Genomic DNA, 23,506 nt, shown 5'->3' with positions numbered 1-23,506 from the left:
GTAATGGAAGACAGTGTAGCGGAAGCATGTGGTGGAAGATTACAAGGAATGAGAGGATAGTAATGAGGTGGAACATTAGAAGTTGGTGTTAGTGTAAGTCACAGTTTCCCAAACTCGGGGTCGCGACCCATTATAGGGGTAGGAAACTTCATCATGGAAGTTCGCCTCATTCGTTGGGTCGCTGTGGTTGCAAGTCTCTCTTCAAGGGTCACAACCATTTTCAAAAGTGCCAGATCTCTCAGGAAAATATCTTTAACGACTGATTCGGTCAGGAGAATAGCGCGGTGATTTCTTTCTGTGGTCAATACAGCGGATGGGGTATGTAAGGTCACGTTAGGTCAGCATATCAACATCAGGTACCTGACGTTAAGCCTCTAGTGACCCAATGCTCAGCCTAATGACAGGTTTAACGATCCACACTCAACGTTCAGCTGCAGAGAGAGAGAGAGAGAGTCTCAGTTTACTTCTGAACTTCCATCAAAGCGGATGTGCAGTTACTATCGATACTGATGACCTGGATGTGTGGTATATATGTTTACAAAGTTACCCGGTGATCATTGGTGCTGTGATTCTCACGGTTTTATTTAATCTCTCTCTCTCTCTCTCTCTCTCTCTCTCTCTCTCTCTCTCTCTCTCTCTCTCTCTCTCTCTCTCTCTCTCTCTGTGTATATATATATATATATATATATATATATATATATATATATATATATATATATATATATATATATATATATATATATATATATATATATATATATATATATATATATATATATATATATATATATATATATATATATATATATATATATATATATATATATAAAAATATATATAAACTAGGAGTAGAAGATGGCCTGGAACTAGAAAATTATGAGAAAGTAAGTGAGATTAGAGTCGTGTACAGTGATGAGGAATAGTGAATTACAAACGAAAGATACTGAAGTGAGGATGAGAATGTGAGAATGGCAGGTGGCAAGGGATGGAGTAAGACTAATAGATAATGGTAGACAATGGAGATGTTAAAGGTGGGGTGATGGTTGGAGAGTGGAAAAGTTTTGGCACGAGGACAAGAGTACTGAGGGAGTGGAAGGGGTGGAAGACAGAAGTAAATGTAAGAGGGTCGATAAATGAAATATGTTATGGTACTGAAGATGGTTGACAGTAGTGAATGTTGAAGAAGCTTTACTGAAAAGTTGTCAGGTAACGATAGAAAAAAGTAATTAGAAAATGATTCTCGTGTGGAGAACAGTAATGGATATAGTTATTGTGATAATAAACGACTCCAATTCACTGTTGAAAATAGCCTCCTCTTCTTTCAAGAATATATTTTACTTAAATATCCTCTAAGGAAACGCTTAACCATTTGCTCCTGGGCCCAGCAGTCAACTGTTCCAACAAAACCAGCGGACGTCTGTGGTTACTTCGGCCGTGGGTGACACCAGCGATAGATTACCGTCATTAATTCTTGACCATCTCCTCATGTTCCTTAATGGTGTCATTTCTTTAACTCTTACCCAGCTGAGTAACGAGCCCTGAACTGGTAACAGGAATACATTAATGACAAGACTTGCTTGGGAGTAAGTTATATTTTCAAAAAGATACAGAAAAGAAATTTCCAAATAAGAAGAGACATCCAAGAATAGAATCAGTGTGACATAAACTCGTATTTTTGGATGATTAATAAGAAATTTGAGACACAGACAAACCTGAAAATAAGGAAAAAAGACGCAAAGTTCTTCACTTTCTACAATGGAATACTGAAAAGAGTTCTTTATTTTCTTTTATCAGTTTGCTGCAACAGTGAGCAGCATTAAGAACAGATGAATGAGCCCTACAGGAAAAAGTCCTCACTTGGCTCCTTCCTCTGTTTCTTCTATTGGAAAGTACCATTAGGGGGCGGGGGGAACGTTCAGCCCCCCACTTCTGCCCCAATTAGTCGTTTTCTATGAGACCCAGGATATACGTGGCCAATATTCTTTCTCCTCTATTCCCAGGAATAACAAAGCATGTGAATAAGGTATTAGATTTCAGTCCATGTACAAAGGATACTTATACACGCCTGGAGGGGAAGCAAGACTGTATATGCAACAGGGATAAAGGCAGTTACGCAGAGAAAATGTAATAACAAATGTGAGATGATAAGGAAGAGAGGAATGCTAGTTTTTCCTAGGCTTGATCATCTGGCTAGAGGAGCTATGGTTGCTACTTATCCTTTGTGTGTATCAGATAGAGAGAGAGAGAGAGAGAGAGAGAGAGAGAGAGAGAGAGAGAGAGAGAGAGAGAGAGAGAGAGAGAGAGAGAGAGAGAGAGAGAGAGAGAGAGAGAGAGAGAGAGAGAGAGAGAGAGAGAGAGAGAGAGAGAGAGAGAAATGAATTATCTTTATCAAAAATTCAATAAAGCCAAGCATGAAGCTATACCAGAACAGCGTGGCTTTGCTGAGGAACTACGTCGTTGAATACTAGTTCCCTTTTGGAAGTCCACGTCACTAACGCTGAGGTCCAGCATCATTCTGAGGAACCTCTGGTGATGTGACTTTAAAGTGGATAGTAGTCGGCAGCATTGTTCTGCTGAGGTTAGGGTGACCCCTTAACATGTGTTATGTAACGTGGATGACGACAACTGTAGAATTTATTCCCAGGTTTCGCAAGATACAGTTGACATCAACATGTTCCCTGCATCGTACACAGGAAATAATTAGGACTCGTTACAAATCCATAATGGATAATTTCTTGTGTTATTTGTGAAATCTATAAATACGAATATCAAGAGCTATGGAAATGGATTTGATTCGTTCAATCTATCACTGAAGTGAATTGTGTACAGTGTAAGTTCCTGTTAAGTGTAGATTCTAATATCGGAAATTCTGTGACACAATTGTTATATCTTTTATCTACTGATAGGAGATGGGACCACAGTTCAGACGTTTATATGTCCTTTATGATATCCCCAACATTACGAACGTTATTCATCAACTAATATGAATTCTTTTTCACTCGTTAAGATATATATTCAATTGTTTTGATTGCCTGAAGAACAAATGTATTTACCGACTACCATTTATTAGGACTATATAGTTCATTCGTATTTTTCATTGTCATTTAAAGATAGGAGTACGCAGCATAGGTAGGCTACCCTGGACTATATGATTATTCCATTATTCATCAAAGAACCGGCAACATGATGCAGGATGAGTGAGTCACAGGTTCCAGGGATCAGCAATGTGAACAGTACCTGATGAACACCGCCAGCCACGCTCCACAGACTCACACACACACTAAGATCATACGACGTGTGTATATGAAAATTTGTTGAAAAAATATATATGCACCATGCTAGATGGTATCAATAACTATGAAATATATGTATTAAAACATGATAAACAGTAACAATTGACGAGATGCAAACAACTGAGAGAGATTGGATGAAGTTACATCATATTTCAACGTGTATGGTTGCAAAACTCTACGGCCAAGGCATGCCATGTTTCACTATGCGGCAAAAAGTCTACGGTTAGAGAAAGCCATGTTTCACTACACCATACGTGACAATTCATGAAAAATGATTTTTTTTTTTTTTATCAAAAGAATCTGAGATAATTTACAATTGATATAAGAAATGAGGTTATCTCAGAACAGCGCCTGATCAGGTATTATGTTGGAACAGAATAGTTAGGCCTTGAACTGCAGGTGGTGCAGTACTGGTAAACGTGATGTACTGGTGTACGTTTTCTTGTTTGCTGTTCGCATTTGGTTGGCATCGAAATAAGGCTTTCCCGCAGACACTTCTCCAACAGAGTCAAATTTTCCCAGGTATTCCTACCGACACGAGATACCGATGCCCGGTCATGTTTACGGCTCTAAACAATAAACTATATCTATGTCCAATGTCAATTTTGTTTCCTGTATTTGAATTGGCTCAAGCCAACATACATCAACCAACAATAATCAAAGTCTTAATTGAGGTCACGCTTGATGAAGAGGCACAGAAGGATAACAGCATCCAGTGGTCATGTGGGTAAAGGATATCTGGATTGTGAATAATTAACTTCTCTTTGAAGAGGTAAATATCAGTCAAGCGAAGTTCTCATCTGACCCTGGCCAGTTATGACGTGAGCAGCTGCGAGTCTGATCATGGTAGGTCACTGAGTCAGTTTATGCTGGTTCTAATCATCCCATTTCTCAGTGGTGGTTGGTGCATCATGTTGTGCTTCTCTCTAACTCTGCTCAGTCCTGATGATGAAATTATACGAAAGCGATTTACGCTTAGTATTTTCCGTTTCTTTGTGGTCATACCTGCATCTTGTGTACACTTGCAACTTGTGTACTTTTTGCATATATACATATGTATGTATTTGCAATATGTATGTATTTCGTAAGAGAGTAAATGATAAAATGCGTGTTCTATCAGAAAATAAGGATAATACGAATTTCAGCTGAGATGAGAGAGTTTTATGTGAACGTCGATGGTAATTGTGGGTAATTGTATTTGCAACTCAACCAATAAATTGGAGATGGAAAAATACATCGACAAAAATTTGTCAGCAACAAAATATGCTACAACAGTTTTCTCCCCTTTCATTAATTTTTCTATGCATGTACTATGATTTCAAAATGAAAATTACAAATCTTCTTCTTAAGTTAGAAAAATATTCATGATATCTGCCTAACATTGATTGTTCTTTTGTGATATTAGAATCCAGAACTGGTGACATGAACGTTGTATAATGAAATTTCTTTCAATAGTGTTTTTATCACATAAAGGGAATTGTAATTTCTGGGGATAGTATTGATAAAGTAATTCACTTTTAGTAAGTTCATTATGCATAGAAATATGTAACTTATACATAAAATTTTGTTATTTTTATGGAATAATATTGTTTGCATCACGCATGAAGACAAGACTTTCGTTATATTGTCTTCATTTATGTATGTCATGTGTTATGAAGGTGTGACATCATAGGGGTATCTGGTTGTCAGATGTGGTTAGCGTACTAAGAAGGTTGTGAGTATTGTAAGCCACAAAAATTGAAGTAGTGCTTCATCTGCCGCACGTGGGCCATCATGTTGGTCTGAAAACTTTAACAGAACACCAGTTTTATTCTAAGAGGAAGGCGCACTGGCCGTACTCCAGGGAGACCATTAGAAGTACCATAGTTGTAAACGCGGCAGGAAGCTGTGTATAGTGCTGGAAATCTTCTTAATGGTGAGGACCAGGACGCGCCCCTTGAGGAAACTACAGGAGATGGAGACAACAGAGAGAGAGGCGGATGAGCATCACTAGCGATGGGGAGGGAGACTCAGGTCGGTTTCAGTCGTCTTGTGGTTTGCGATGGGGTACATGTAGGTGTAGTGTCTATGATCATAGATATATATATACATATATATATATATATATATATATATATATATATATATATATATATATATATATATATATATATATATATATATATATATATATATATATATATATATATATATATATATATATATATATATATATATACATTATATATATATATATATATATTATCCCTGGGGATAGGGGATTAAGAATACTTCCCACGTATTCCCTGCGTGTCGTAGAAGGCGACTAAAAGGGGAGGGAGCGGGGGGCTGGAAATCCTCCCCTCTCGGTTTTTTTTTTTTTTTTTTTTTTTTTTTTTCCAAAAGAAGGAACAGAGAATTGGGCCAGGTGAGGGTATTCCTTCAAAGGCCCAGTCCTCTGTTCTTAACGCTACCTCGCTAATGCGGGAAATGGCGAATAGTTTGAAAGAAAGAAAGAAAGATATATATATATATATATATATATATATATATATATATATATATATATATATATATATATATATATATATATATATATATATATATATATATATATGTATATATAAATATATTCCTAAGTGTCCACGGGGAAAACGAAACACGATAAGTTCCCAAGTGCACATGCGTTTAATAATCACATCATAAGGGGAGACACAAGTGGCGTCCTAGCTTCTTCTCTTCGTTGTATATCAACTGACTGTTATATTTCTCTCTTGTCTCTCCCTGATGATGTGATTATTACACGAAAGTGCACTTGGGAACTTATCGTGTTTCGTTTTCCCGGCGGACATTTAGGAATATATATATATATATATATATATATATATATATATATATATATATATATATATATATATATATATATATATATATATATATATATATATATATATATATATATATATATATATATAGGGGAGAAAGAATACTTCCCACGTATTCCCTGCGTGTCGTAGAAGGCGACTAAAAGGGGAGGGAGCGGGGGGCTGGAAATCCTCCCCTCTCATTTTTTTTTTTTTTTTAATTTTCCAAAAGAAGGAACAGAGAAGGGGGCCAGGTGAGGATATTCCCTCAAAGGCCCAGTTCTCTGTTCTTAACGCTACCTCGTTAAAGCGGGAAATGGCGAATAGTTCGAAAGAAAAGAATATATATATATATATATATATATATATATATATATATATATATATATATATATATATATATATATATATATATATATATATATATATATATATATATATATATATATATATATGTATATATATTAGACAAGCAACCACATAGCTACTGACAAACAAGAGAAAATTTCTGAGAAGTATACTCATACCAACAGACTCACGCAGAGACAGCCCGACGAATACACGAAAGTAGTGTTTACTTAAAGATTATACTAGTGAGGATATCTCTCACCTGCATCTCCATCTGTAGAAGACTGGTGCTGATGTTTTGTGTGAAGTGGGAAACAAACAGTAGAAACTATTTCTTGATATTAAGGAGGTGGATCGTTTCCTCTTACTCCTCGAAGTATTCACATGACTAATGTACCCACTTTAACGTCATATATCTAGTTATTCATCTTTGATTAGCTTTAGGAATAGATCAGCAAAGGGTATGGTTTTATTAATTGTTCAGAAATAAATGATAACAGTATCCATGAACTAAATGAATATAAGATCTGGGTATTCACCAGACAATATCTGAGGATTAATCTACATCTTTTGTCATCACAATCTCGAACTCCGTGCATCCCTGTTGGGCCAAGTGATCTGCTGCTGCTTGATGCTGCTGTTGGAGGCGACAGAAATGAACATTGTGATAAAGCAACACAGAGAAGAAGGAGAAGCGATCACCCGATCTTTGATAATGGTGATAGACATAGCATTCTTCAAATATTTCCCGTTATGTTCACGTTCACCACTGCCCATAGCAAGCCTGGTTGACGTAATCAAATAACGAGTAGGCTTTATTATTCACCTACCAAATACAGGAGCTTCCTGGTGGTTTGTTATGTGGCTGACGTCCTTGTCTTACTCTAACTGACAGCGGGGGAGAAGCTTTTAAAAGCTTTGTTAATTACTAACACACCCACGGGCGTACTATGTGGCGTGTGTGTAGCGGCGGTACGTGGGACGATTGATGTAGTGGTTGGTGTAGGTGATCATGGGTGAGGGTGATGGTGGGTATAGATGGTGGAGGGTGTGGATGGTGTTAGGTGTGGATGATGGAGAGTATGGATGATGGTGGGTATGGATGCTCACGTGTGAGAAGTGGCAATTGTAGGTAATGTTCGATTTGGCCGGTGCCAGGCATATAAGAGGGCTGTCACCGATTTTCTCCTTGTTTTGCTTTCCAACGTAAGTGTGCAACACTGTGCCACTATGACGGCAGAGGGTAAAAACCTGATATTGTAACTAGGTGTCAGTCAGGTTCCTTCTATCTCATGAAGGAAATCTTTAAGTCATGCTGTCATGAACGTACCAAGAAAAGCTGTACCATCTGTGACTAACATTACTGTGTTGTGCTGGTGATGTCGTGCATGATCAGTCTTACCTGGTGTTACAGTAGCAGTGCTGAGAGTGAACTTAAGAAGTATTGAGTAGGATTACTGAGCCACCAGTTGTGGGCAGACGTATGTTTCTAAGTAACACAGTGTTGTGTAGCTGGGAAGGTTTAGAGATGAAGGGAAGACTGATACAGAGGATGCTTGTCCATGACAACGACCCCGAAAGGGGTAAAAAGCTCATGGTGTTCATCACCAGCTACACCACCAAGTCACACACCCACCACAGCCCACACGCCACAACCGCAAGCGTGTCAAAGTTCGTCTCTGCTGTTGAGAGCATCAGCATTTATAGGATGCCCTCCCAGCCGTGACATATTGGTGCGCAACAATATATAACACTGGAGAGCTCTTAGCTGGAGTGAGTCTTGTGGCAGATGAGCTGCAGTATCCATCGCCCACATACTGCCAGGTCATCTTCACCCGCATTAACTGCGAATTAATTAAACGAAAATGTTCTATAACTGCATTATTAAGAATAGGCCTTGTGAACTTCATTAATTCATACATATATATATATATGTATATATATATATATATATATATATATATATATATATATATATATATATATATATATATATATATATATATATATATATATATATATATATATATATATATATATATATATATATATATATATATATATATATATATGTATATATATATATATATATATATATATATATATATATATATATATATATATATATATATATATATATATATATATATATATACATATATATATATATATATATATATATATATATATATATATATATATATATATATATATATATATATATATATATATATATATATATATATATATATATATATATATATATATATATATATATATATATATATATATTTTTTTTTTTTTTTTTTTTTTTTTTTTTTTTTTTTTTTTTTTCCAAAAGAAGGAACAGAGAATTGGGCCAGGTGAGGGTATTCCCTCAAAGGCCCAGTCCTCTGTTCTTAATGCTACCTCGCTAACGCGGGAAATGGCGAATAGTATAAAAGAAAGAAAAGAAAAGATATATATATATATATATATATATATATATATATATATATATATATATATATATATATATATATATATATATATATATATATATATATATATATATATATATATATATATATATATATATATATATATATATATATATATTAAAGGAATGCACAAGAAGGTTTATTCTTAATATTGTCGTTTGTTCCTGAGAGTGTACTTGGCGCTATCTTATGAAGTCTTCTCCGGCGCGTGGCTGTCCTTGGCCTGGGCTCGTTAAGGAAGTTTACCTCGTGAGTGCTGCTGTCCTCAGGATTCGTCTAGCTTGATGCTTGTGAAATTCTCAGAAGTGCACTGACTGTCGTAACCTACTGCGCACTTACATGAAGTCAGCAGCACTTCCTTGCCTGCACTCAGCGTGGCCAGGCACGCTAGGGGAAAGTATTTCGAGGAATAATTATCCGAACTAAACCGAAGATTCCAGCTCGCAGGCGCGATGAGCGGAAACCTCAGATGTGACAGTGAGTCGAAAACTGGATATCCGGGTAGGATATACCATGGGAGAGTGAAGATATAACACGAATGAGCTCGGCTATAACAGAATCGAGTTGGAATACAACACTGGAGAATGAAAACATTTCTCGGACGAGTCGAAAAATAAGATGAACGAGTAAAAATATAAGGAGAAGTAAGGAGACCAATAGAGCGAGAACATAACATGAACGAGTGAGTTCACATAAGGGCAGGTGAAAAAGTTAACCTGGGAGAATATATATGAAGCATGGGAGAATATAAGTATAACGAAATGATTAGGGTTGTAATATGAGCAGCCGAAGTTTTAACTTGACGGGCAGGATTATAGGCAGGGTAAATGAAGATACAACAATGGTAAGTTATAGTATAAAGGGAATGAATGAGATAACAAAATGGATGTGCGGATAAACAAAATAAACAAGTTGTAACAAAACACGGGTGAGCAAGATAAGAACACGAGTAGGCTAGTAATGTAGTGCAGATGGGTAGCGTTATATGGAAGTCAGGAACAAAATATGACGTAAGTGCAAGGTAAGTGAGGGAAGGGGGAGAACTGCCAGTTTATGGAGGTGGAACTTTGCAACAGGAAGCATGTTAAATGAGCCAGTTAGATGTGTGTGGTGGCTGTGTGTAGGATGGGCTTCCTGTGTGGCAACAGTCGGGAGAACTCGCCCTATTGGAGTCCGTCGGGCAACCGAGGCCCTGTAACAACGACGTTCCTCCCGGATACTGCGTTGGTTCGATATCCCTGCCAGACAATCCTTGGAGCAGCGTGTGTGCATTTCTGTTTACACAACTAACTCCGGGTCTGTGTGTCCCTCACATATAGATTTTACCCTTCGCCCACCTGTGCCAGCCTCTAACAACCAGATCTGAATGGAGGGACACTCAACTGATTTTGCTCCTAACAACTTCTTCATTCAGGCGACATTTTCCTTTTATACTAAAAATCATCTTGTTTAGTTAGACTAGTAATCTAGTTCATGCCTCTGAAGCAAGCATATTTTCATTATAAAGACAGCTATATTCACAATGGAAACCATAATTTACCATATTTGTAAAGGTCAGCAAAGTCATATGCGACATTAGAAGCATCTGGGTGAGGATGTTCCGTTACAAATACCTGAGGGACAAGGCAGGGAGATCCGGGTCATGGCTGTGAACGCCTCTTCACTGCGCACATCGATGTGGCAGGAGGAACTGGGTCATGGCACCTTGTATGCCTTACATGCATGTGGGAGGAGGATATGAACTCCCGAGAATGACCAATCTGATGTCTCCAGGTACATTATTCAGTTCGGTAACAGCGTTGCTGTAACGTACTGCTGAAATAAAAATCTAAAGTCTTTGAACAAAGGACTGGTCATGACACAGAGGGACTGGTACATAGCACACCACCCCAGGCACATGTGAGTGAATGTAAATGCTTTTGTGTTTCGTGATTGGGGTAAAAATGTAGAAATCTATACATATAGAAAAATCATTTACCATTCATAGTAACACCGGGAACTGCATGTATGCGCTGTGTTCAAAAGCAGTAAAGCTCTAAAACTGTGAGCAAATATACGGCACAAACAAGAGACGGAAAGAGACTTACTTTACCTCTCGTCCTACAATGGGCAAGAGAACAAAAAATAGAAATGAAAATAAAAGCATGGATGGGAAGGACCACAGATGTATAAGACAACTATCCCAAGGTAAGAATATCAAAACGATGATAAAGTGAAATTTATGGATCAGAAATTCTGTTCAGGACTGCGATTAAAGCATTGTGTAAGACTTTACCGCACTCTCGCTTTTTCTTGAGATATTCCTTGCAGGTGAACCCAAAGTGTTTCCTTAATGATCTTTCGGTGCAAGTATTACTGACCTATTCTTTGAGGTCTTTGTTTGTGGGAAGAACGGGGAAACTTAAGCACTCGTAGAAACTGGTAAGTGCATTGGCTCCATGGAGAATGGTTTTACTGAGGACGAACATAATCTTCAAAAAGAAAATGATTATTATGAGAATGGGATGGGCGTTGGTGGGGAGATACTCACTAGCCTCGCAGGTCTCTTTCCTGACTTAATTCTTGTGTTTTGTTTCATCCTGAGAGACGACAGTGGGCTACCGTAATGGCTTCCTTCCTGTCTTGCTTTGTATGAACCGTTACACACATGCCTGAGCAGACAAGACTCACCACATTTTCTCACACTGCATCGTTCAGTATCATTCTTTAATGTTATTTTGGTAAGTCCCTTTATTAGCACCGATGAGTCACACTGCAAATCTTCTTCAAAGGAGCGGCAGAGATAAGTGATAGTTGCGTCAGAGACAACGGATTTGTTACATATTTCATCTAGACGAAAGTTTTCACGTTCGATTAGCGATGTAGCTCAGAACTCACACTATAACCGCTGCTGATGGTACGCTGGTTGAAACAGTTTGTAGTTATTGAATTAAGAGTTAAAATCTAAAAAACTGATGGTGAAAGAATAACGCTAACCTAACCTGTTGCCGACAACCTTATGTAAAGTCTAGGAAAACGTGCAAAATACTATTAGAAGGAAGAAACACAACACACACACACACACACACACACACACACACACACACACACACACACACACACACACACATACACACACACACACACACACACACACACACACACACACACACACATACACACACACACACACACACACACACACACACACACACACACACACACACACACACACACACACACACACAGACACACACACACACACACACACACACACTTAAGGAACATAGAGTGAGCTGGAAAAATGTAATGTGTAGATATAAAAGATGACATATACAAATACCTCCTTTCTCAAATTCCTATGATGTTTTTCAGAGGGATGTACAGCACTGGAATTGTTATCTTAACTAACTAAACAAAAGATCATACATCCTAAACTTTCATAGCTCCAGATTTTGACTAGTTTCTCGGCAAGAAAACTCATGCTAATAGAAGACGGATATTAAACGCTCCACAACGTAACTGAATTTCATGAGAACAGCGTTTTCATAAGCTGGAAACCTGTGATGATAAAAGGCCCAGTAGATAGAGAGATCATCCAATTAATTCTAATAGAAAATCATACTGGCGTAGAATGATCACGGGTGAGCCAACGGGAAGTTGAGGAATGAGGTAAAGATGATAGATGTACGAAACTGGATCCTGAATTATATATCTAAAGTGAATTCTTATGTAACATGACTTCTATACTGAAAAAGTCAAAAGAAAATACAGTTTGTAACTTCGTTCAATGTTTTTACTTCATTTGTAGTGAGGCATGTGAGAGACCATCATGAAAGTGAAGATAAACATTGATAATGTTCTTTGATACGGACCCTATTCTTCCCCTCTGGGGAAGAGAGGGTTGAGAGCGAGAGGGAACTATACTGATATGTGGAAAAGAGATCGATAAGCGGCCTGTAGAAAAACATATAAGGAATGGGTTCAGTCATGTAAAAGTTATGTGGTGAGGGGCAGTGAGGGATGAATATATCCCTGGGTAGTGGAGAGGAAGAAAATTTGTAAACATACGATGCCTTCAGTCGAAAGTTCCAACGGTGTATATGCCTCCATACGTTTCTCACATACTTTCTTTGATGATTACTACCATCAACACTGACATATATATCTGTTACTACTTATCCCCGATCGTCTTCCGCCCCTCTGACAGCGACGATAAAGTGGCGTTCTCTACACTCATACCCTACTGTCTCCTTCACATGGCCATCATTTAACAGTTAGGAATGAGGCAAATGCAGACTCTCTGTTTACCCCCACCCCCTTTTTTCATTGGCACCACCGCTTGGTGTACTGTGTACATTTTCTTTGTCTGTTCAGCCTTTTGTTGTAGTCAATTCGTTAAATCGTTCAGACTACCACTCCTTTCCTCCTCCTCCTCCTCCTCCTCCTCCTACTTCTACTACTACTACTACTACTACTACTACTACTACTATTACTACCGCTACTACTACCACTACAGCTACTAACAATTATAATAATGATGACAATACTAATGATATTGATAATGATATAGATAATAACAGCAATAATGATAAAGATTATGATAATGATAATAACAATATTGATAACTCCATCACAATCACCATCAAAATAATAATCCCAGCATCACAACTTCCTACAACCTCCTCCATCATCACCACCGCCACAACGACAACAAAGACCACCACCACAACCAATACCAACACCACAACAAGAACAAGAACAACCGCAAAACATGAGCAGCATCATTACCTCCTAGTACCATCAGCCTTGCATACACTATCGCCATCACAACCGTCATCATCACAACACACAACACAACACAACAGATTAGCTTCATAAGGTTCTAGGGCCACGGGTGCTCTCCTGCCTCATGTCATACGAGGCATTACGCAACAATTACGGTCTGAGCTCTGGCAAAATTGGAGATGTGATTACGCTGCGTATACTGTCTGTGTTGTGTTATTAATTACAAAAGTAAAAGTGGTACTTGATGTCTATAAGGATAATTTGTGCTGCAATTGACTTGCAACGGGTGCATGCACGAAAACAGGCGGGTTGTGTGTGTGTGTGTGTGTGTGTGTGTGTGTGTGTGTGTGTGCGTGTGTGTGTGTGTGTGTGTGTGTGTTAGTTTATTTTCATACATCTATTTCTTATAACTAATTGCATTTAACAAAAGGTCATACACGTACCGTTATATATCATGTATGTGTAGCTATACGCACACGTGTGTATGTGTTCATATCAAACATTATATAGTCTATACGTATATTATGCAGGTCAGCTGCGGTGAGAAGCGCACCAGATCATACACCATCGTTGTGTTGCTCTGAGTCAGACATCTGAGCTGGATGATGGCAACAGTGTCTCCTCGCTCTCTCTATGTCAGTCATAGACGCTCACGAACCTCAAAGGATCTCTCTTCACACTCATGATTCCTTTACCGTAAAAATGCAAGGGTTTTGTCGTATGGGTTGATGATCAGTAATGCTATTGAGAAATGATCTAATGACCATTAGTGACTAATAGCCCACTTTGCAAATGATTAAGTGACCAATAGTGTTACTGACTGATGGTCCAATGTCAGATGGTCTAGTGAAAATTAACGGAAAGTCCGATGACCATTATTGCTTTTCTGAACTACCAAGTGACTATTTGTTATGGATGAGTTGCATGAGTCCCTTCTCTAGCTTTTACGCAACCTTCGAACTACCATATCAATCATTTCTATCAACTGTAATCAGCTTAATAAAAACTCTGACCATTAAAACGAGCTGAATCCGATTTACATAAACCTATTTTGATATGCTTATAAATTTGCTTTTGATGGTAAGAAATGTAAAAGACGCGGGTATTTGGTCCCCTACAATGTATGTTTAGTTTTCTTATTTCATTTCACGCCTTCTCTCCGTGATGTGGATCTGGAGTTAGAAATAAGCAAGGAGGTATCATAAACGAAGTTTAACAGCGGCGTCATAGAGATTTACTCGAAGGTATAGTGTTACTCGAAGTTTGCCTGCCACCTGACTGGTATCCATGAGAAGACATAAAAGCTGAAGTTGCACGTACAATAACATTACTAAGATACCATACAGAGAGATTACGCAAGATGACATCTCCATGATGAGATGGACTACTTATATATAGATACGAACTTAACCATATTTCTTTGAGCCTGAGTTTATAATCTGTCTGATGTTTCTTTAACATTCATAAAGATATTGTGCTGTAATCTTGCGTCCTGTAAGTAAAACAATGAATATGATTTATCGAGTTTTCCGATGATCGGCCACATGATGAAAACAAAACGGATCAGAAACACTATATCAGGAATGATATTATTTTATGTCTCGAGCATAACAGAGCAAGTAAAGTTCGAGATCATAACATAAGAGGATCTGTATTGCATAAAACCAAGATTTCAGATATCATAATCAAATGTGAATTGCATAATCAAATGTGTTTGTATTTAGTGAAGGATGTGTCGCGCGATATTTCGGAGACGGAGAAAACGTCATTTAGGTTTACGACAAGACTTGAAAATACGTTCTTGACAGGACCTTTTCGAAAAGAGAATTGCGTATACAGTTAAGTTCAGCTGACGTAGCGTGTACATCGAAGGTCAGCTGACGTAACCCTACGTCATATGTGTCTCTTGTTATACTGAACACATCACATGGGATGGCGTCGATGGACGGGAATCATCTATTGCTAAAAACAAAATTGTTAGCGATATTTGTTTCATAAACTTGAACTGATGTGTAACTAGGAACCTTCCACTCGATATTCTAAATTACCAAATTTTGCCGCTTGCTAAAGCCTTCTGACTAAATCGGGAAAAGCATTGTTATGTAGAGAGATAAATACCTAAAGTTTGAATTAACACTTTGGTATTGGTCTTAGTGAAACTTGAAATGTTGCTTTGATTCAGAGAAACAAAACAAAAAGGATTTTGCAATTTTTGTTTATCTAAAACGAGTATACAGCGTAAAAGATTCTGTGTTAATGGAGAAACGAATAAAGATCCAAACATATTGCAAAACATACAGCTACGGACAATTAACTGTTGTACATTCAGGCAATACAACAGGACGAGAAACAAGAATTAATGCATATTTATAAATAAGCGAAAAAGAAGACATGCACATATATACACAAGTATACATATATATCATTAATCAGAAAAACAAATAGTAAACATATATATGTAAATATACATGGGCACATACAAGCAGAAACATACGTTTGCTATGTAATATGAGCATAGACAAGCTGTATGAACAGGCATAGAATATATTTTCATTCACTACCATTTGTATATACCCATTCATACATGCAAACATGTACGTAATAAAGACACGCTCCAAAAATCATATAGAATATGTGCACAAATATATATAACCTAAGAAACTTCAAGAGTTATATACGTATCCATAAACAAACGTATTTCAAAGGCTTGAATCATATCAACAGATACACGAACCAAACAAAGAATTTGAAACACGCACATTCAGACAATCACAGAAAACCCCTCACATATCCACATACGAACATGCAAACATACACATAAGAAAGATCGACACCAGTTTACGAACATACACCAATAAAAAAAAACACAAACAGATGATTGTGAGACAGTTCACCGACAACACACACAAACACTTGCAAATACAGAGGAAGTATTGATACATTTGGTCAGGGGTTAATCTTGTCCGGATGATGAAGATACATACAGGGGTAAACACTCTTCCCGACAGCAGTAATACAAATATTGTATATCTTTATATCTAAGACATTAATGGATCTTGCTATTCTTATTCTATACAGGGCTGTTGGTTCCTTGATCGATGGCTGAGGACTGATAAAGGATAGGACTGTTAAATGGGGTCCTCTTTTTTATTGGATGGTAACAATAGGGCATAAGATTGATTGGAAAGAATGTTGGACGTGTTATTGGCAGGCGAGTGGCAGCTGGTGCAATATTTTACGTGGTAGGTGAACGGACCAAAGCAATTTAAGTGTTCTGTAACACCAGAATTTTGAACGACGTGATTGAAGACGAAAGCAAAGACATCATCAACTAACTACACAAGCATATGTGCATACACACACACACACACACACACACACACACACACACACACACACACACACACACACACACACACACACACACACACACACACACACAAACGCACGTACATACAGTGCATGAAATGGTTATAATCTTCTTCTTCTTTAACCAAAAATTGTTTTCCTGACGGCTAATTGTGGGATGAGGAGCCAAGCCATCCGTTACTGAGAGTCCCCACTCCCGCCACGGTGGGCGCAGCTAAGGGACAATGGATGGGCGTCATGGGGAAGGGAAGCATCACAGTAAGAAGGGAATCAAAGTATTAAAGATTAATGGCCAGCGAGGGATCAGAAGAGGAACCTGGAGAGAGTAATTATGTTTAAATTGGGAACATAGGAAGTAGTGAACTCTTGACCCGAGGGAAGTTCTCGGTAAGGGTCGAAGGGAGAGAATATAGCATTGTCTATCAGGCTAAAGGAAGATCATTAGTACGATAGTTGTTATGGCGGGAGAGGAATCATGCCAGGAAGGGAAGCCATGGCAAAAAGGCGCTGCTCGTGACAGTTGGTAGGGTCAAGGTATTAAAAAGATCATGGCAGCCAAAGCGAGGCCATTGCAGGAGGAAGATCATAGGAAGAAGGGATATCATGGTAGTGTTTGTGGTCATGGTTGCTGAGGGGAGGTTATGACACGAGAGAAAACTGTTGTAAAGAATTGTGGCAGAACGAAAGGTCTTGGTGAAGGACGAACTTAGCAGTCAGATAAACCGTAGTGGAAAGGAATCATTAACGAGGGATATCATGGCAGAGGGAAGATCTCATTATGGCAAGAAGGTGGTTACGGATGAAGGAAATCATGGTAGGAAGGGGGCTTATGGCAAGGGGGAGCTTACGGCAGAAGGTAGTTCGGGAATGGTGTGTGTATGTGGGGGGAGGGGTGGCTTATGACAGAAGCAAGGTAATATGATATTCTGCTCAGCAACACCAGTAACGTTGTATCATCTCTTTGTCAGTCAGTCTGGTCGCTGGTGTTCCAGTCTCTTCGTCTCTCACCTTCAACACCGCAGGATCCTGCGTTCTCTGGAAGCAGTCCACATCTACAGCGTCAGTGATTTTGAGTTTAGTATCGATCTCGCTTCTATCAACCTCATTACATCACGCTACAGTGTGGCAACTTAGGACTAAAAGTCAGTAAGTGCGACCTGATTGTATTTACCTTTCTGTCTTTTTCCCAGGCAAGCTTTCCTCACTCGTTTCGGCCAATCATCTCGAAATAATTTCCTCTCTCATACCGTTTATAGTTATTCTGGCCGACAGTGTCGACGTGATAATCACTGAAGCAACATTCTATTGCTTCTTGATATTACTTTGGTAAGTAGTATTTGTAAAATTCATCATTGCTGGTCACTTCTGGAGATATATTTGTGGACACATGAACGCATAAATTGTGAAACTGAAAACTTTCCACTTCCATTCGGAACAGTTACGAGACAATCTATGTCTTTCATGAACAAACCTTCTCATGATACTTCCCGCCAGCGACCCATGAGCTCCAGCGAAACAGGAACGTAGTGCCAGTCACCTACATCAAGTACATCAGAAATATCCGAGCTGTGGCTGGCTGGAGGGCGACCGTGCGAAGGGTCACTCCACAAACAGCACAAAATTGACTTACAAATAAATATCTACATCTGAGTGTGTGGGAGATACTGGGTACGTAGTTAGTGAACGGTAGCAGCAATATGTTTCTATATTCAGCTATTGTTGGCGTACAGACACTTCACGCAAACGCTCTTGTTTATTCCATACTTCAGAACATCTGAATGTCTTTCAAAAAATTATTACACGAGTAGATAACATTGTAATGCCCAGTTATCTTCTTGCACCGAGGTCATTTAAGTAAAAAAGTCTTCCTTCCTATATCGCTGTGAATATGCTTGTGATATTCTTCTACTCTGTCAGTGTTACTGTCTTGGTCAATACTGATCGTGGTAAGCATGAACTTTTATTTTGGTTTGTGACGTTCTGCCTCCTCAGTGAGACAGTGGCCTAGCCCCATGATCAGTAACATCTTGGCCCATGATGAGGACGCGACTCTTGGTAAGAAAGACTTGACGTTAATCGTGAGGGAACGTCGTCAGTCAGACCTTGTGTTCTGCTTAACACGAACTCGTCTCTTGTTTAGTAAGAGCTTGCCTACCCTTCCGTCAAGGTCCACATGCTGTAAGTTCCCTTTTCCCAATCGTGAGAATCTTGCCCACTGTTCAGCAAGACCTCGACGTCTGAGATCTATGGAATATAGGGAAGCCGTTATCTTGGTCTGGTCAGGTCGGGAATAGCACCACAATTTCCTCGCTCCGTCATCCCAACAGTTCTGGTCAAGTTTATGATCATTGGATGTTAGGGGAGGAGCTTTCCCGGAGTTTTTCTTTTTAATATTTTACCAAGCGAAGAGTTTAAAGGCTCGTCAACTTCTGAGCTGCGAGTTAGTCGTTAGCTTTTGAACTGGGAGTTGGACGTTCGTTCCGTTTCAGTGGCACGTATGATGCAATCTTACGAGGCGCTTTGATGATGGTAAAATGTGGTTATAGCCTGGAGATATTTCACCTTCTCCATCCTGCAGTAGCCTCCAGCGGGTGCGGGATTTGCCTCGACAAATAGAGTAATCCAAAATAGGCAACAGGATCCTACGCCAGTGCACATTCCGACAGCTGTACCCACCTCTTCACAAGTCTGGACAAGACGGGTTTACCTACAAGGAGCTGAACAAGGGTCACTGAGAGGATCAGTAAACAAGGATGCTTGATCCTTCTTTATCTTCATCAAGAGGAATTTGGGGGACAAAGATATCTATCTCTGGCCTCCTTCTTTCTCGCATATATATATATATATATATATATATATATATATATATATATATATATATATATATATATATATATATACAGAGAGAGAGAGAGAGAGAGAGAGAGAGAGAGAGAGAGAGAGAGAGAGAGAGAGAGAGAGAGAGAGAGAGAGAGAGAGAGAGAGAGAGAGAGAGAGAGAGAGAGAGAGAGAGAGTTTTCATGTTGCTGAGAATGTATGTTTCTATGTATATACAATTATGCAAATTTAATCTTGCTGCCCAAGGGCAAAAACAGTCTAATATTTTATTCTTCGCGTTGACTTTACTGCTTCGTTTTGCATACCTCTTTGTATGTCTCTCACACGCACAAGCAAACGGCTGCACAATGCACGGGATTTGCCATAAAGCATACAGCCCGGTAGACCATGTGGTGGAGATCCTCATAGTGCAACAACCTGAAAATTTATCTCTAAGAATTATTGGCTCTGCCTCCCGGCCGGTGGCCAGCCGACTGCTGGGTTATGGTATAATCCCCACCACGCGAGGCCACCATCTGTGTTATGACAAGAGGCACTCACACTTATGTGCACACATGTGAATATACTGTGTGTGTGTGTGTGTGTGTGTGTGTGTGTGTAATCTCATCATGACTGTTAGCATGTGTCACACGTTGTGTCTAATTCTCTGCTCACGTGAGGAAAGATCATTACTGGGGGTTAAGCTCCTCACCTGACCCATCCTCGGTAGTGTCAGACCCGGAGCGCTACACCCAACAGTAATATCGACAAAAAAAGTAATTTCCATTTTCAGGAAGATGTCCCTCATGATGTGTCCAGCTCCCACATTGACTGCTAGACACTCTGCACGGTTGGCGTCTGTCTCTCTACATTGGATTTAGTTTTCATATATTATATGAATTAAAACAATTTTCAGTACAGAATTCAAGTCATGGATTACGTGAAGATTTTCATATACACGTATGAACATTAGTGTTGAGCGGGGCAGGTTCTGGGGGGCCTGTTGCTCACCTCTACTTACAGTTACCAGCAGCAGGTGGGAGCCAGGGAGTCTCACCACTGCCCCAGCTGCCTCAGCTGGTGTTGTGCTCTGGGTTTTGTACCTGGTAGGAACACTGTTCCTCGTCTCCCTCCTGCCAACTTTCTGCTTTGTGTTACTAAACTGTCGGTGTTGTTGACTTTTCTATAGTATCCTCAAGGAGATAAGGTGTAATATGCTTATCTGTCATTAGGCTATTCTTGGTGTTTTACTTATCATAGATTATGATATTCAGACCATTATTTGTATTCTCTTCTTTTACTTATCAATTGTTTTCTATCACACAATTATGTTTTTTTTTTCATTCTCTCCAACTGTTCATGTCTTTCTTGATGTGAGTTACCAGCTAGTTTCCTTGTGATGATTCTCTTGTTTTATCTCTTTTCTCCTTCTTCCATATATATTTTCTAGAACTGATTCCTACTCTATTAAACGTATTTTTCACTTTCATTTTCTTAGTCATCTGCCATTCAGCATGATTTTAATTTCAAGATCAATTTTCTTTAACTTTCCTTATGACTTTTTAATTCTGTATCATTCTCAACTTTCAACATAATTCGCTTTGTCTGCCTCCTCCAGCTCGTCTTACGTAACACCTCACTCTATAACTTTTGCTTTTTTCTTTATTTTCACCGTCCTCCTGCACCGTTCTCCTGCGTCTACCAGTGTTTTTATTTTCTTTGTTCTCGGTGTCTTGTTTGTGCTAGACTCTAAGATGTCACCCTCTCCTCAGTGTTCATTATCCACATCTTCTTTAGCGTCCCCTTCCTTCTTATCTTTCTTTGATGTCTTTGTATATCATCATGTTTCTTCCCTTCACTCTATTTATCTTCTGTTTCTACATATCCCCCTGTCTTTCCCTCTCACTTTATATTCCCCCTTCCTCTTCTATCTTCTTCCATCTTCCATTACTCCTGCTTTATTTCCCTGTTACTTTTCATTTCTTCCCTCACCACCACTCCTTCTCATTCCCTCACCTCCGCTCTTCCCGCCCTCCTCCATTTCCTCACCTCTCTCACTTCCCGCAACATACCACTCCTCCTCCTTCCTCTCACTCTTGTAAAAATACACAGATGAAGATGGTGTCCCTGACGACCGGGGACCTGATGCTCCACTATGTTTATCTGGAACTCCTGGAGGAGCACACTAAGGCCCTGCCCTGCGAACGCCGTATACCCAGGACATGAAGGATGTACCCAGGTTCCTGATGTGCATCTGGGATAGTGTCTTACCCTCAGACAATCTGGTCAACTACCACGGGAATTGAACCCGAGGAAAGTCTAGAAGGAGGAACTTTGAGAGCGGAGTGGATGTGTGGGCGGCGTGAGTGCGTTTATATCGTTATATTGTCTATAGAGTTTGATGTTCTGTTGAATGGAGTGCGTTTAGGTGATGCTTTCTAACAAGTCATTCTGTAAGTTAGCGCTAGTGTTTGTTATGATCTCTTCTACATCTCATTAGGGCAATGAGTGCTGGTGTTAGTGATGGTCTCTACCACAACGCCTTGGCCAAATGACGTCAGTGGTTTCTAACTCACAACTAATGTCCAGACAGTATTTGTGATAGTCTCGACGAGACAACATTTGGGCCAGACACCCCCGATATTATAGGCCCAATCTCTTGATCTCTCTAGAGAGATTCACTGTTTTCCCTTTGGTGAAAGAATTTCAACGTGCCACGGAAAAAATTCAGATATATTGAAAACATTTCATGCGTCACAAATCTTTATCTGTCGTAAAAGTAAACAATTTACGATAAAGTGTTCTAAAAGTATAAAAGATTCAAAATATCAAGTTTCCAGCTGCATGTTCGGATGTGTTTTATATTGTTAGGTTTAAACAAATTACCGAAAAATGTATTGGCTACACGGGAGCTTAACCACGCTATCCAATGTACGCAACTCGTTCACAGGATTCTGTGTTGTGGTCAAAAAATTCTACCCAGAAACAAAGCGTAAGACAGTACTAAAGTTAAAGGAAAATATAAAGTTGAACAAAAGTGCAAGATATATGATGGTGCCGAAGTCTGCGTGGTAAAATCTGCACAAGCATAAGTTCACACAGATATACACAAACACATACAAGTATAAATGTTTATCAATCTCTCTCTCTCTCTCTTTTATATGTATATATATATATATATATATATATATATATATATATATATATATATATATATATATATATATATATATATATATATATATATATATATATGTATATAAACTATGTCTCTACTTCTGTGCATGTATGCACATTCACACACACAAACACCAGCTTAAGCCAGCTATCCATTTACCGACTAGTCCCGAGGGGAGAATGAAGAACTGGGTTTGGCGTAGGCAACTGCTGCGCCTAAGATTCGAACCCTTGCGGATCCAACCCTTTGCTAGCCCGTGCATTACTCATGGTCTGTGTTCGTATCCCAGCTTATGCCAGCCAGACACATCCTGATTAAACATTCCTAAAAAGAAGGATGAATTTTTTAATTATCTTTGAGTCAACTGCCTAGTGAGTCATAGCTACTACAGTTAACTGACATTCAGAGCAC

The sequence above is a fragment of the Panulirus ornatus genome, chromosome 20 (genome assembly GCF_036320965.1).
Source record: "Panulirus ornatus isolate Po-2019 chromosome 20, ASM3632096v1, whole genome shotgun sequence".
Lineage (NCBI taxonomy): Eukaryota > Metazoa > Arthropoda > Malacostraca > Decapoda > Palinuridae > Panulirus > Panulirus ornatus.
Note: the sequence above shows the minus strand (reverse complement) of the source record.